Source organism: Mustela nigripes, chromosome 5, assembly GCF_022355385.1.
Source record: "Mustela nigripes isolate SB6536 chromosome 5, MUSNIG.SB6536, whole genome shotgun sequence".
Taxonomy (NCBI): Eukaryota; Metazoa; Chordata; class Mammalia; order Carnivora; family Mustelidae; genus Mustela; species Mustela nigripes.
Genome location: NC_081561.1, coordinates 144,322,352 through 144,335,093, shown reverse-complemented (window position 1 = coordinate 144,335,093; position 12,742 = coordinate 144,322,352). Strand labels below are relative to the sequence as shown.

At 35.4% G+C, this 12,742-nt stretch overlaps 1 protein-coding gene across 3 annotated transcripts in view; it reads right to left on the bottom strand.

Moving 5' to 3' along the window:
• The window catches only part of PACRG (parkin coregulated), a 495,970-nt gene that overhangs the window by 430,392 nt on the left and 52,836 nt on the right, over nt 1-12,742 (bottom strand). The gene's annotated exons all lie outside the window — the stretch shown is intronic.

The following is a 12,742-nucleotide window of genomic DNA, read 5'->3' as shown; positions in this document are numbered from 1 at the left end:
TACTGGAATTCATAAACGAATCACTTATGGAAATGGAATAGATTTTAGAATAAAATATATATTTATGACTAATACACTTATCTAAAATAGCCAGAGAAACATGAGAGGTATAGGTTCTTCAGTGTTAGAACTCATAAACCTGAATTCAAGAACCTAAGGTCACATACACTAAAATATTTTTTAGAAATAGAGTTAAGGAATTGTCTCTAAAATAGATCCTGTCTATGTCATTCACTCATTGAAAAATACATTGAATATATAATATTTCCAAGTCACTAGGCTTGGTATTATTGGTGACAAACAGGTAAGTCAAATATATTATCCTTAAGATACATATCATTTAGGAAAAGAGATGAGAATATTCCCTAGACTCTTCTATAGAAATAAGCAAGTGATATACTACAGAAATGCTACAGAAATATAGAATTCTGTGCACTCAGACAATAAAACATTACCGTTTTAAGACATTATTTCTTTCATTAGAAAATGTTATTTAGCTTTGCAAAATACCTATACTTTTCAGTGGAGCCAGGCAGAAATATATTTTAATTTCCTATAAACTTGAATTCTGTACAATTTCAATTAGAAATAATTATCAGATAATTATGGTTGCTGTATCACAGATTTGTGTATCTACAACTTTTGTATCTATTAATGATTAAGTCAGAACCAACTGCCTGTATTTTCTGTACATTTCTTAGGTCTAAGTAACTATCAATATTGTCAGTCTTATGACCACAAGTTCACTACTGATGAGACCAATACATATTTTCTTTTTATGTAAAAACTCTACATTAAAGCCCACATTTTCTCTTTTGAAATTTACTTGGATAAATGAGAAAATTTTGCTTAAAATCTAAGGCTTGTGTGACACTTAAAATGAAATAACTTAGATTAGTCTAAAGTGCTTATAGAGACTAGTTTAAATATGATTAGAATAAATAAAAACTAAAATTAGTATTACAGATGTTATAATACGTTAGAATTAAATTAGCACTGTCGTATGATGATTACATCTCCACCCACAAAAAAAAAAATAACCAAGAAATGTATAGTGTAGTTTTTCACACAGGTAGAATGAGGATACAATGTTAATGAAGGTAGTAATACAGAATGAAATGACAAATATTTCGATCCAAAAAATCTAGAAGACTTTAGTACTAGACTTGACTCTTCTTGACAATAAATTATGCCCTGCCTTATTCTCAAAAGGCTCTAAGGTAGCTTGTGAAGATACAGCAGTACAGAAGTAAGCATGAGCCCGGCGCCGATGAGTTAATTCCCATACATCACGGGCAAGTGATCACACAATTGGGAGCCTCAGCTTTCTTGTGTTTCAACATAAAAAATGACACTGGCTGACCTCTGAGATCCTTTCTATACTTTTATAACCTAACATCTGTATTTATTAATTCAACAAATACTGAGGACAAACAATATTATCAGAGAATCCACCCAATTGTAGAGCTAAGTGGAATCTCAAAGAGCACAACTCCCTGTTGGAACGTACAGGAGTTATGGAAATACATCCCTGTTTACGTTCCAAGGCTTGTTTTTCTCAGCTCTATCACCTCTATAACGACCTCAGTTTCAGAGATTCAAGACTTCCTTCAGGCTATGATCCAATAACTTGATATAAAAATGCTTCTGCAACAACTGTGTGAAATAAGGAATCCCAAAGATTGCTGAGAATATTATGGTTATGTCATTTTAAATTTACAACTCAACTGGAACACACTTGGCACTAAGATTTTATTTCAAAATGTTGTCTCTGTAGCCTAAAATAGTTCTGAAAGCAATATTGGACTACACAGCTTCTCTAAATTGTTTTGTTTAAAGTAATAGGCATCAGTGGTCCTTTAAATTCTCCACGTGGGGAGAAAAAGGAGATTGACCGCCTTTCCTAACAAAACGAGATGCAATGATCAAATGATAAAAAAGAAATCTTGACAGTTGAAGGCTAAAAACGTTTACTCAAAAGCTGTTCTCTCCTTGCAGTTAAATATGGGAAAAGGCCACATATTTAAGTGCTTGAGTGTGATTCCTGCTATCAACCCGTCTCCAGAGAGTCATCAGAGATTTCAATTTAGACTATGCTGTTTAGCATCTGTCTTGTGGAACTGATAAAATGCCTGAGCGCCCGAGACAGCTTGGCTAATACACTGTCACACCCAACACGAAGGCCAAAGAAATGAGTGAGCTAAATGTGGAAGGAGAATATAAATGGGTAAGAGTTTAAAATATACAGTATCCCGCTATACCCTTAATGTTGAAACCGTGGTAAACAGTTTATATCTAAATGTACATTTCCTGTGTCTTGCAACAGAGTTCTTTCGTACTGAATAATTAGAGTAAAAATGTTATTTTTGTGTATGTGGAGAAACTGTGACCATTCACATCTTACATATCATGAATATTTTAAATAGAAAATGTGAAAATCCTTGTGTCTAATGACCCAAGCTGATATTCTCCAGGAAAAGAAAAACACCTAGTTATTTAATAGAAAAAAAGTTTTTTTGGAACTGTCTACAATAAAAGATATTTACATAGGTAAAAAAGAGTTCTGCCTTCCCATCAGTCTACTGGCTCCCTGTAAAATAAAGTACTTTGAAAGTTCATATAATTATAGAGATGTTCAATACACTCATTAAAAATTATAAACTCTAATGGACAGAAAAAGGAAGAAAACAATGTACAAAAACATGTATGTTATCACACATACAAAGCACACATATTGCAACTTAACTGGAAGATAACATGATAAATACAGGATTACAGTCTGATCAGTCTGGATTTTTTCCATCACGATTTCCATCACAGTTCATTCAACCAATAAAGAAATGTTAAGAATGTATGAGGAGAAAAAGAAGGAGCAAAGAGAGGCCTAAGTAGTCCCGAAGTGGAATCTAAGATGTACCTGAGTCGTCTATTCTAAGTAAAGTTAGCAATGCTTTATTCGCTATCCAGATGTAATGTGGTTTTTACATTTTATTTACCTCATATTTTATTTTTTAATAAATAAAGTACATTTTTCCTGAGCCAAGATCTTTATCTGTGAATGCCAGATGAAGTTAAGCCAGGATGTGGCCAAAATAAAGCCAACTAGTCCACATGGAGAGTAAAGTCTTAACCTCTTCTCTATTAACCATAAACCAACCGGGGCGCCTGGGTGGCTCAGTTGGTTAAGTGTCTGCCTTTGGCTCAGGTCATGATCCCAGGATCCTGGGTCCTGGGGTGGAGCCCCACAGGGGGCTCCCTGCTCAGTGCGGAGGCTGCTTCTCCTTCTGCCCCTCCCCCTGCTTGTACACTCTTCTCTCTCTCTCTCTCTCTCTCTCACAAAAATAAATAAATAAAATCTTAAAAAAATAAAAAGCCACAAACCAATCTTGGCCATTTGTCCAACTAACCCCAACTACACATTCAGAGCTTGCCCACTCAGATTTATTAGTAGATTTCTTTATATTCAGAAATTTTCCCTCTTCCAGAGCCATGGTGTACTTCAGAGGTATGCATGCAAGTAATGATTTGAATAGAATTTGTAGGCATTGATTTGAAATATGTTGGATATTAGACTTCTAAATGAACATTCCTCATGTTTCCAGAAGTAATTTACACACACACACACACACACACACACACACACACACATCCTGAGTCAGTGAGGAGTTTCCTTGTGTCTTCCCTTTGAGACATGTTACTGGATCTTCGTTTTTGCTATAGAATGAAACATAAGAAAACCTTGTCTTTAAAAGAAGTATAGGAAGAGTCCAGAAAATGCCGTCCTCTTCCTAGTCTATTTTAGTTCCTTGCTACCTAAGAAGTACTAAGTCTCAAAAGTTAAAATGAGGGCGCCTGGGTGGCTCAGTGGGTTAAGCCATTGCCTTCGGCTCAGGTCATGATCTCAGGGTCCTGGGATCGAGCCCCTGGGATCGAGCTTCCCTCTCTCTCTCTCTGCCTGCCTCTTTGCCTACTTGTGACCTCTCTCTGTCAATAAATAAATAAATAAAAAATCTTAAAAAAAAAAAAAGCTAAAATGATTTCAGACATGTATGCTTCTTTCTTCTTTTTATTCTAAAATCATACAAACATAATATGAATTTTATTTACTATAAAATTAGGAGAAAAAGTGCCCATCAAAAACAAGCCAACAACTCACACATATCAGAATGGCTATCACCAAAACAACAAGAAATAACAAGTGTTGGCAAGGATGTGGAGAGAAAGAAGCCCTCCTGCACTGTTGCTGGGAATATAAGTTGGTGTAGCCACAATGGAAAACAGTATGGAGTTTCCTCAAAAATTAAAAGCAGAACTACCATTTGATCCCACTATTCCACTACTGAACATTTATCTGAAGAAAATAAAATCACTAATATGAAAATGTACATGCCCCCCTATGTTTCTTGCAATGTTTACAATAGCTAAGAGATGAAAAGAACCTAAGTGTCCATCAATGGATGAATGGATAAAGAAACTGTTCTATAGATACACAATGAAATACTACTCAGACATAAAAAAGAAGGAAATCTTGCCTTTTGTGGCAACCTGGATAGACGTTGAGGATATTGTTTTTAAAAAAAGTTAGCTAAGATAAGGCATAAGTCATGTAGGAGGAAGGGAAGAGATAAATCATCATGCGTGATGAGAGAGATAAATAATGAATTTAAGAAAATATCAGAAGAAAATATTTCTGGTGAGGATGATCCCACAGAGTGCAAATTTTTATTTCCTGTTTGCAAAAATGGGGGTAAGAAGAGCTCATAGAAGAAAACTTTGGTTTTGTTTTTTTGTTTTTTTGTTTTTTAATTTTATTTATTTATTTGAGAGAGAGCCTGAGGGGAGAGGTCAGAGGGAGAACCAGATTCCTCGCCAAGCAGGGATCCGGATGTGGGATTCTATCCCAGGACTACAGGATCATGACCTGAGCCAAAGGCAGTTGCTTGACCCACTGAACCACTCAGGCGCCCTGAAGAAGACCTTTCACATCCATCTGGGATCAGAGAAGCAGAGGAGAAGTGTCCCCAAAATAAATACATAAACAAATAGCATTGGCAACCATCATTCTTTTGACAGCAGAGAAGGAGAAGGATTTTGGATTATAAATCTCAGAAGAATGCTACCCTCTATCCCAATCCAGGCACCTACTTCAGATTATAGTCTAGGAAAAGTCAACTCATTCAGTTATGAGCATTAAAATGGGACCCAGCATCACACAAAAACAAAGATACTATAAGAAAAAAAAATGTATCAAAGAGCCATGAAACTTACCAGTTAAAGAAAAATTTAATGCAGAGACAAATACTGTAACCAAATATTTGTCACAAATTTAAAAATCTTGGTGTGAAGCAACCACTCATATAGAAGACCAAAAAGTAGAAATGTAAGAATTATGACAGAGAAGAAATGGCAATGTGATAGAAGATGAAACAAAGCTGGAGCCTTCTAAGAACAAGTAGAAATAAAGAATTCAAAATATGCAGATGAAACTGGAAGAAGCAAAAAGGGAAAAAACCACTGCAAAAATACACACAGGATATTAGTGATGGTATCAGAAAAATGGAGATGTGAGAGAGAAATAAAGTCTGGCCAAGGAGAACAAGGATGCATAACTGAAGTCCTCAAAGAAGAAATTCAAAGGAATGGGCGTAAATATTTAAAACAACCAGTTAGAAAATATAACCTAAGAGATCTTAGTTACAATAGTGAAAGATTAAAAATATGGATATAATTGATAGGAAATGTATAATATCTGAAGACACTTTAAAATACGACTAAAAGATACAAAGAAGAATTGTAAAGTGAGAAAATAATTTTCTGTGATAGAAAAATTTCACATCATGAATAGGTCAATTATGCAAAGTGAACTTATACATTTAACACAATCCCAATAAAAATACAACGTGGTTTCTCTTTTCAGAAATAGACAAGATGATTCCAAAGTTTGCATTAAAATAAACCAACAAGATTATGTAGGAAATCTTTGAAAAAGAATCTGTGTGGGCAGCTACAAGAATAGAACACTATCTAGCAATAGATCTAAATAATTACATGCATTCAATATATCACTAAGTAGACCTCAAATCAATGGGGAAAACATGGACTACTCATTAGCTGGTATTGGGACAATGGGATACATCCAGAAAAAAAATAAAATTGGAACAATTCTTCCCACTTTTCAACAGAATTAGTTCCAAATGGATGATATATTTAAATGAAAAACAAAAAGAAACCATAACTGTCCTGGGGCGGGGTGGGAGGGAAGGACCCATACGATGGTCTACAAACCCTTACACATCTGCTCCCACCATTTCTTCTCTGGTTTCCCCTCCTCCTACTCTCCATAACTGACTTCGCTCCAGCACACTGGCTTCCCTGCTGCTCCTTGAACACACCAGTTATATCCCTAACTTTGGAAATTTGCTCTGATTGTTCCCTTTAACTGGAGTGTTCTCCCTTTATATGTTTGTTTGATGAACCCCCTTACCACTCTTAAGTGTCTGCCCAAATCTTGTCAATGAGATCCACCATGATCATTCCACTTAATAATTACAGTCTCCCCACGTTGGGGCCCCCAGCCTTCTTATCCAGCTCTGCTTTTCTTTTTCCTTAGTGTGGAAAGTGTTTATAACACTTATTGTTTATTGCCTTCCTACTCAAGCTGAATTATAAACTCTAATTAATGGATTATTATTTGTTTTGTTCTTTATAAGTAAATAGTGCCTGGTACAGAATAGGTGTTCAGTAAATATTTGTTGAATTAATGCATTAATTAATTTGATAAGATAGTAGAGGAGACATTGCTGATGAATGTGGAAAGGCTGTACTATTCAATATAGGATGCTGAGACATCTGTATTCATGTAACAAGTAAAATTGGAGCTCTACCTCACACCATACACAAATTCAATTCCATGTGATTTAAAGACTTAAATATTAAATATTACAGAAGGTATGGAGGAATAGGAAGTCTCATTCCTTTTGTAGAGAGGGATACAGCCACTCTGGAAAGCATTTGGAATTGTCTAGTAAAGCTGCATGTATAAAGATGCCACTGCATTCCTAGGCATCCAGGAATTTCATGCTTCAAGTATCCTACTCTAAGGTTACCATCTCTTCTCTTTCTAGCCCAATCCCTATGAAGCCCTAACCCTAAAACCTTCCACTGGAACACTGATCTCCCTTTTTCCCCTTTATTCCCTCTTTCTGCACTTCATAGTTTGATCCGTCTACAACTGGTCCCTTGGACTCCCCTCAACCCCCTTAACCCTCTCTTGGGTTTTTGTACTTTGCAAAACCCCAATGCTGCCTAAATAAACTCTCTGCCAACTCTGTGCTAGCACCTATGCACCTAAAAGATGGTATTTTATTATAATCCCCTATTCTTTCTCCCACTCATATACACGACTGTTTCACATCATTTACTCTCTGCTCAAACCTCTAGAACCTCTTCCCCACCCACATTCACAGCTAATAATCTTGTTCCTCTTCACTGAAAAACAGAAATGACAGAAAATTTCCATATGTTCCCACCAACACATCTATTCACCTAACCTGTAATACATACACACCTTCCTGCCAGGTATGCATCAGAACCCATGCTTTCTCATGGCACACCTTACTACAGCTTTCCAGGACCGCTCCTGCTTAAGACTGCATATTACACCCTGCACTCCCTCATCTTCCTTCTAGAACAGAGAACTGGATGGTGACGTTTAAATCAAAGGAATGTCACTTATTTTAAATCATTTAAATAGAAGTAAAAAGCACCAGGGCAGGGCTAGTCTGAAATAAAAGGAAAACAAACACAACTGACATTCATTAATTTAAGGAGGATTTGTTGTTCTAGGTTCCAGGCATTTAGGAGTGAACAGACAGGTAAGATCCCTGCTCTCCTGGAATTTATTATAGAAGGAAGGATCAAGCAACCTATAAATGCGTGTTTAAAGTAAGACACTGTTGGGGCGACTGGGTGGCTCAGTGAGTTAAGCCTCTGCCTTCGGCTCGGGTCATGATCCCAGGGTTCTGGGATTGAGCCCCTTGTCGGGCTCTCTGTTCAGCGGGAAGCCTGCCCCCCCCCCCCCACTCAACCTCTGCCTGCCTCTTTGCCTACTTGTGATCTCTCTCTGTCAAATAAATAAAAATTAAAAAAAAATTAAAAAATAAAGTAATACATTGTTATTGTACATATTAGAAGACATTATTCTGACATACTTGAAATCTAAAATAGTAGATAACTAGAAGACATTGTTCTGACATACTTGAAAATTTCTATGTGAGGTGGGGGAGGAAAGAGGGATGAGTCAAAGATGATATTAAGATCTTAAACCGGGGCGCCTGGGTGGCTCAGTGGGTTAAAGCCTCTGCCTTCGGTTCAGGTCATGATCCCAGAGTCCTAGGATCGAGCCCCGCATCAGGTTCTCTGCTCAGCAGGGAGCCTGCTTCCTTTCCTCTCTCTCTGCCTGCCTCTCTGCCTACTTATGATCTCTGTCAAATAAATAAATAAAATCTTTAAAAAAAAAATCTTAAACCTGATCCTGATCCACAGAAACAGGAAAGTTAGATAAGCACAAAGCAAACTAAAGTCAGAATGGGAAAAAAAGAGCAAATGTATCTACTGAAACCACTGTTTTCAGTTCGGTTTTTAATCCTTGCAAGTTCACACATATATAATCTAACTATAGAATGACTGTTTCTCTATAAATCTCATACTCACTATAAAACATATCTTGAAGTATGTGAAATTTATAAGGATCACATATATAAATTGCAAGCAACATGCTAATTCTACCTATGATATATTTCAGTGGAAGAAAAACTGGTTAGAAAAATTGTGCTCATCTATATTAATAAAAAATTGGACTACATCTTTAAATATATGTTTCTCCTTTAGGAAAAGTTCTGGACAATACACAATAATATAGGACTAATGTTCTGTAAGTGATAAATCTTGTCATTTTATTAGAACTATCCAATCAAATGTAACTCAGTAGTTCAGAAGTGCAAAGTAATTTTAAGACGCTTTCAGATCTCTTCTGGCTTTAACTTGTCTTTTGATACATAGCAGGATCAACACAGATCTAGATAAGACTACTCTTAGAGACATTTTAATGTTAAAGTGCCATTCTTCCAGAAAGCAATTTATATCTTCAGCCTTCTTAAGAATGTGTAATAAATTTTGTGCAGCAGAGAGAAAATCAAGTTTACAAGGTATTGAGGAAAGGGAAATATATGGTTAAGATTTAAAAGGGCAGTACAGATGATTAATGAGCCAGAAAGATTGATTTATGAAGAAAGATAAAAGAATTAACTATGTATTGAATGATTAAGTAAAAGTATATCTATCTATATATCTATATAGATACATATATACACACATATATGTATAGATATAGATATATACATATACATGAGAAAATTATTTCTTTTGTTATAAAACAATAGAACACCCCATTAGGATATTTAAAACGGGAATGGAGAAAAGAGAACTATACAGGGTCCTGAGAATCTATGAGCGTGCACATCGGAATTATCAAGCTCTAATGACATACACGTGTTTAATCCCAGACCCTGCGCTAACAACATCATTGCCAATTCCAGAGCATTTAGTTCATGCCAATGTTATACAAGGGGAACAAAGACTTCTTCCAATCATGTTACATCCAAGACTTTTAAAGAGCACCTATACATATTTTGCTATGTTAAAACATCACACAAAAGCAGATTCTATAATCAGATAAAACAGAAGAATTTCTGTAAGATCTGGTTCCAATATCAGTATATTTATATGGGGGAATGGTAGGTCATCAATGTTCAAGGTTAATTTTATGGTAAAGTTTTTACTCCATGTGCAGATAGAAGTCCAGGCTTGGAGGCCATGATTCAAATAGTGTTAAGCTATAATCAAACTCCCCTTTGATACTTTTAAGGTGTCTAAATGAACATGCACTCTTGGGGGGCCTGGGTGGCTCAGTTGGTTGAACATCCAACTCCTGGTTTTGGCTCCCCTCATGATCTCTGGGTTGTGAGGCTGAGCCCCAAGTCAGACCTCATGCTCAGTGGGGAGTCTGCTTGTCCCTCTCCCTCCCCCTGAAACCTTCCCTCTCTACCCCTGCCCCCTTTCTCTCTAAAATAAATAAATAAATCCTTTAAAAAAATTAAAAAATAAATGCACATGCACTTTCTCTGGCCAATCATTTTGGCACAGTAATTAATCCTGTTTATAGGAGGAAATAATTAGTGCAAATTCACAGGAAGTTATTTTCTATTGAAGAAGTCCAAGGGACTTATGAGAACAGCCTAAATTAATAACTCATGATGTATTGAAAAGTAATTAAAGTCATTTATGTAAATTAATGCATGATATTCATATGATTTGAAATGAACCTATTTAATTTTCAAATAGTTAAAACATAATTTGATGTAAGAAACCTCATCCTATAACTTAACTAAGAATAATTTGATACAGTAGGCATTCCTTTACATCTCTATAAAGAAAAATATGCTTAGTGAAGCTTATATCTTGAAAATCAACATGATTATGGATTTTTATTGTGATTTTCTTTGATTTTTTCCTTCAAAAGGTGAGTTTCTAGTCCCCTACAATAACAGACATGTTTAAATATTTGATATGCCTATAATTATTCTATAAAACTAAATTTTAAAAACTTACATATTTCTTCATGACTTTTTTACCTAGTGCCATAGGAACTAGCAACTGTTGGATAGAAATATCACAAAATCATTACAGCAAAGCTCAAAGATTATTCTGAAAATTGTCCTAAGCTTTTAAAAGTTATGAAATTAAAAAGATAATAAAATAAATGTTATGAAATTATCTCTTTCTCATCCAAGGATCAAAAGAGGGGAAAAATATCTTTTCCATTTTCTTAGATTCCTTAAAAATAATGAACGTATTTTTTTCTTTAAAAAAATTTTTTATTATTATGTTCAATTAGCGAGCATGTAGTACATTAGTTTTTGACATAGCATTCAACAATTCATTAGCTGTGTAACACCCAGTGCGCATCACTACATATGATCTCCTTAACATCCATCACCAGGGTACCCCCATTCCCCCAACCCTTCCCTTGTATAATCCTCAGTTTGGTTCCCAGAGTCCAGAGTCTCTCATGGTTTGTGTCTCTCTCTGATTTGCATTACTAGGTATATTTATCCCAAAAATAGACATAGTGAAAAGAAGGGGCACATGCACCCCAAAGTTCATAGAAGCAAGGTCCACAATCGGCAAACTGTGGAAAGAGGCAAGATGTCCCTCAACAGACGAATGGATAAAGAAATTGTGGTCCATATATGCAATGGAATATTACTCAGCCATCAGAAAGGATGACTATCCACCCTCTGCATCAACATGGATGGAACTGGAGGGGATTATGCTAAGTGAAATACGTCAAGCAGAGAAAGACATTTATTATATGGTTTCACTCATACGTGGAACATAAGGAATAGTGTGGAGGACCACAGGGGAAGGGAGGGATAACTAAAATATCTTAAGTTTTACAACAAAAGATCAAATATTTGCTTCAATTGATTTATTTTAATTCTCATTTCAATTTTCAAAAAATTCAGAGCACTTGTCCAATGCTGACATTGAGCTAGTTTAATAAGCTTCAAAAAAACCTAAAGAATAAGCATCTTTATGCCTCCCAACTCCAGAATACTGAGGTTTGTATTTTCTCTCTAAATCTTGTGGTTTGGATTTTTAAAAATATTTTATAAACCTAGTAACATGGACAACAAGATGTTGAGTACTTGTAACCATAGACAAATATTTAATATCAGCTTCAGACAGATTTCCCCAGGCAAAGAGAGGCATATACATATATATGTCACATATACACACATGTAGTCACAGATATACACATATAGTTACACACATGTGTACATACACACAGTCATGTGTATACATATGTGAGACACATGTGTGTGCACATATATGCATGTGTGGTCACATTCATATATATGTTAGGCTTCCTGATAGTTTTTTTTTTTTTAACAAGCATTTAGAGAAATTAGAACCTTAAAAAAAATACTCAGTACAATTCCATCAATCAAACATAGGGTATTAATCTAAGAAATTTGCTGACACAAGGAAACATAAAGTGCTCATTATTAAAGACTGCCAATATTTTGTAGCTTCTCCACCAGGTAATAAAACTATAAGTACAGAGTACATCAGCAGCCCTAATAAAATTGGTAGGTCTTCTCAGTCTGACAGGGCAAGGAATGAAACACAGATGAGCTACCCATAAATGAATAACCCAATATCAATCACTTCTTCCCTGTTATCACGCAAAAGCAAAAGCAGATCACATACTTATTTTTCTTCCTAGTGTAAACCATTACTCATGGCAGAAATTTCAGCATTTCTACTTGTAAAACTGCTACTCTTTTGTGTCCTTTCAAATGTCATTTGGAAATTATGACCAATATATAGTTCATTGCACACTATATTTGACTTAATAGAACTCTGCACTAACAATGCATTTGATTTCTTTTTTAATGAAATATAAGTTAACCTAAGTGATACGATGCCACTGACAAATTTTATGAACTTTGTTCATACTGGATCCTTGAACCACTCAGAAGGACTACCTTCAAAACATTAAAAAGGAGAGGGAGAAATTTAACAAAAACTGCATTAGTGCAAAAAATGCTTAGTGCTATAACAATCAACCCTCCAGTCAACTTCTATTGTATGAAACCAATTCGAATTTTGTTTCTTC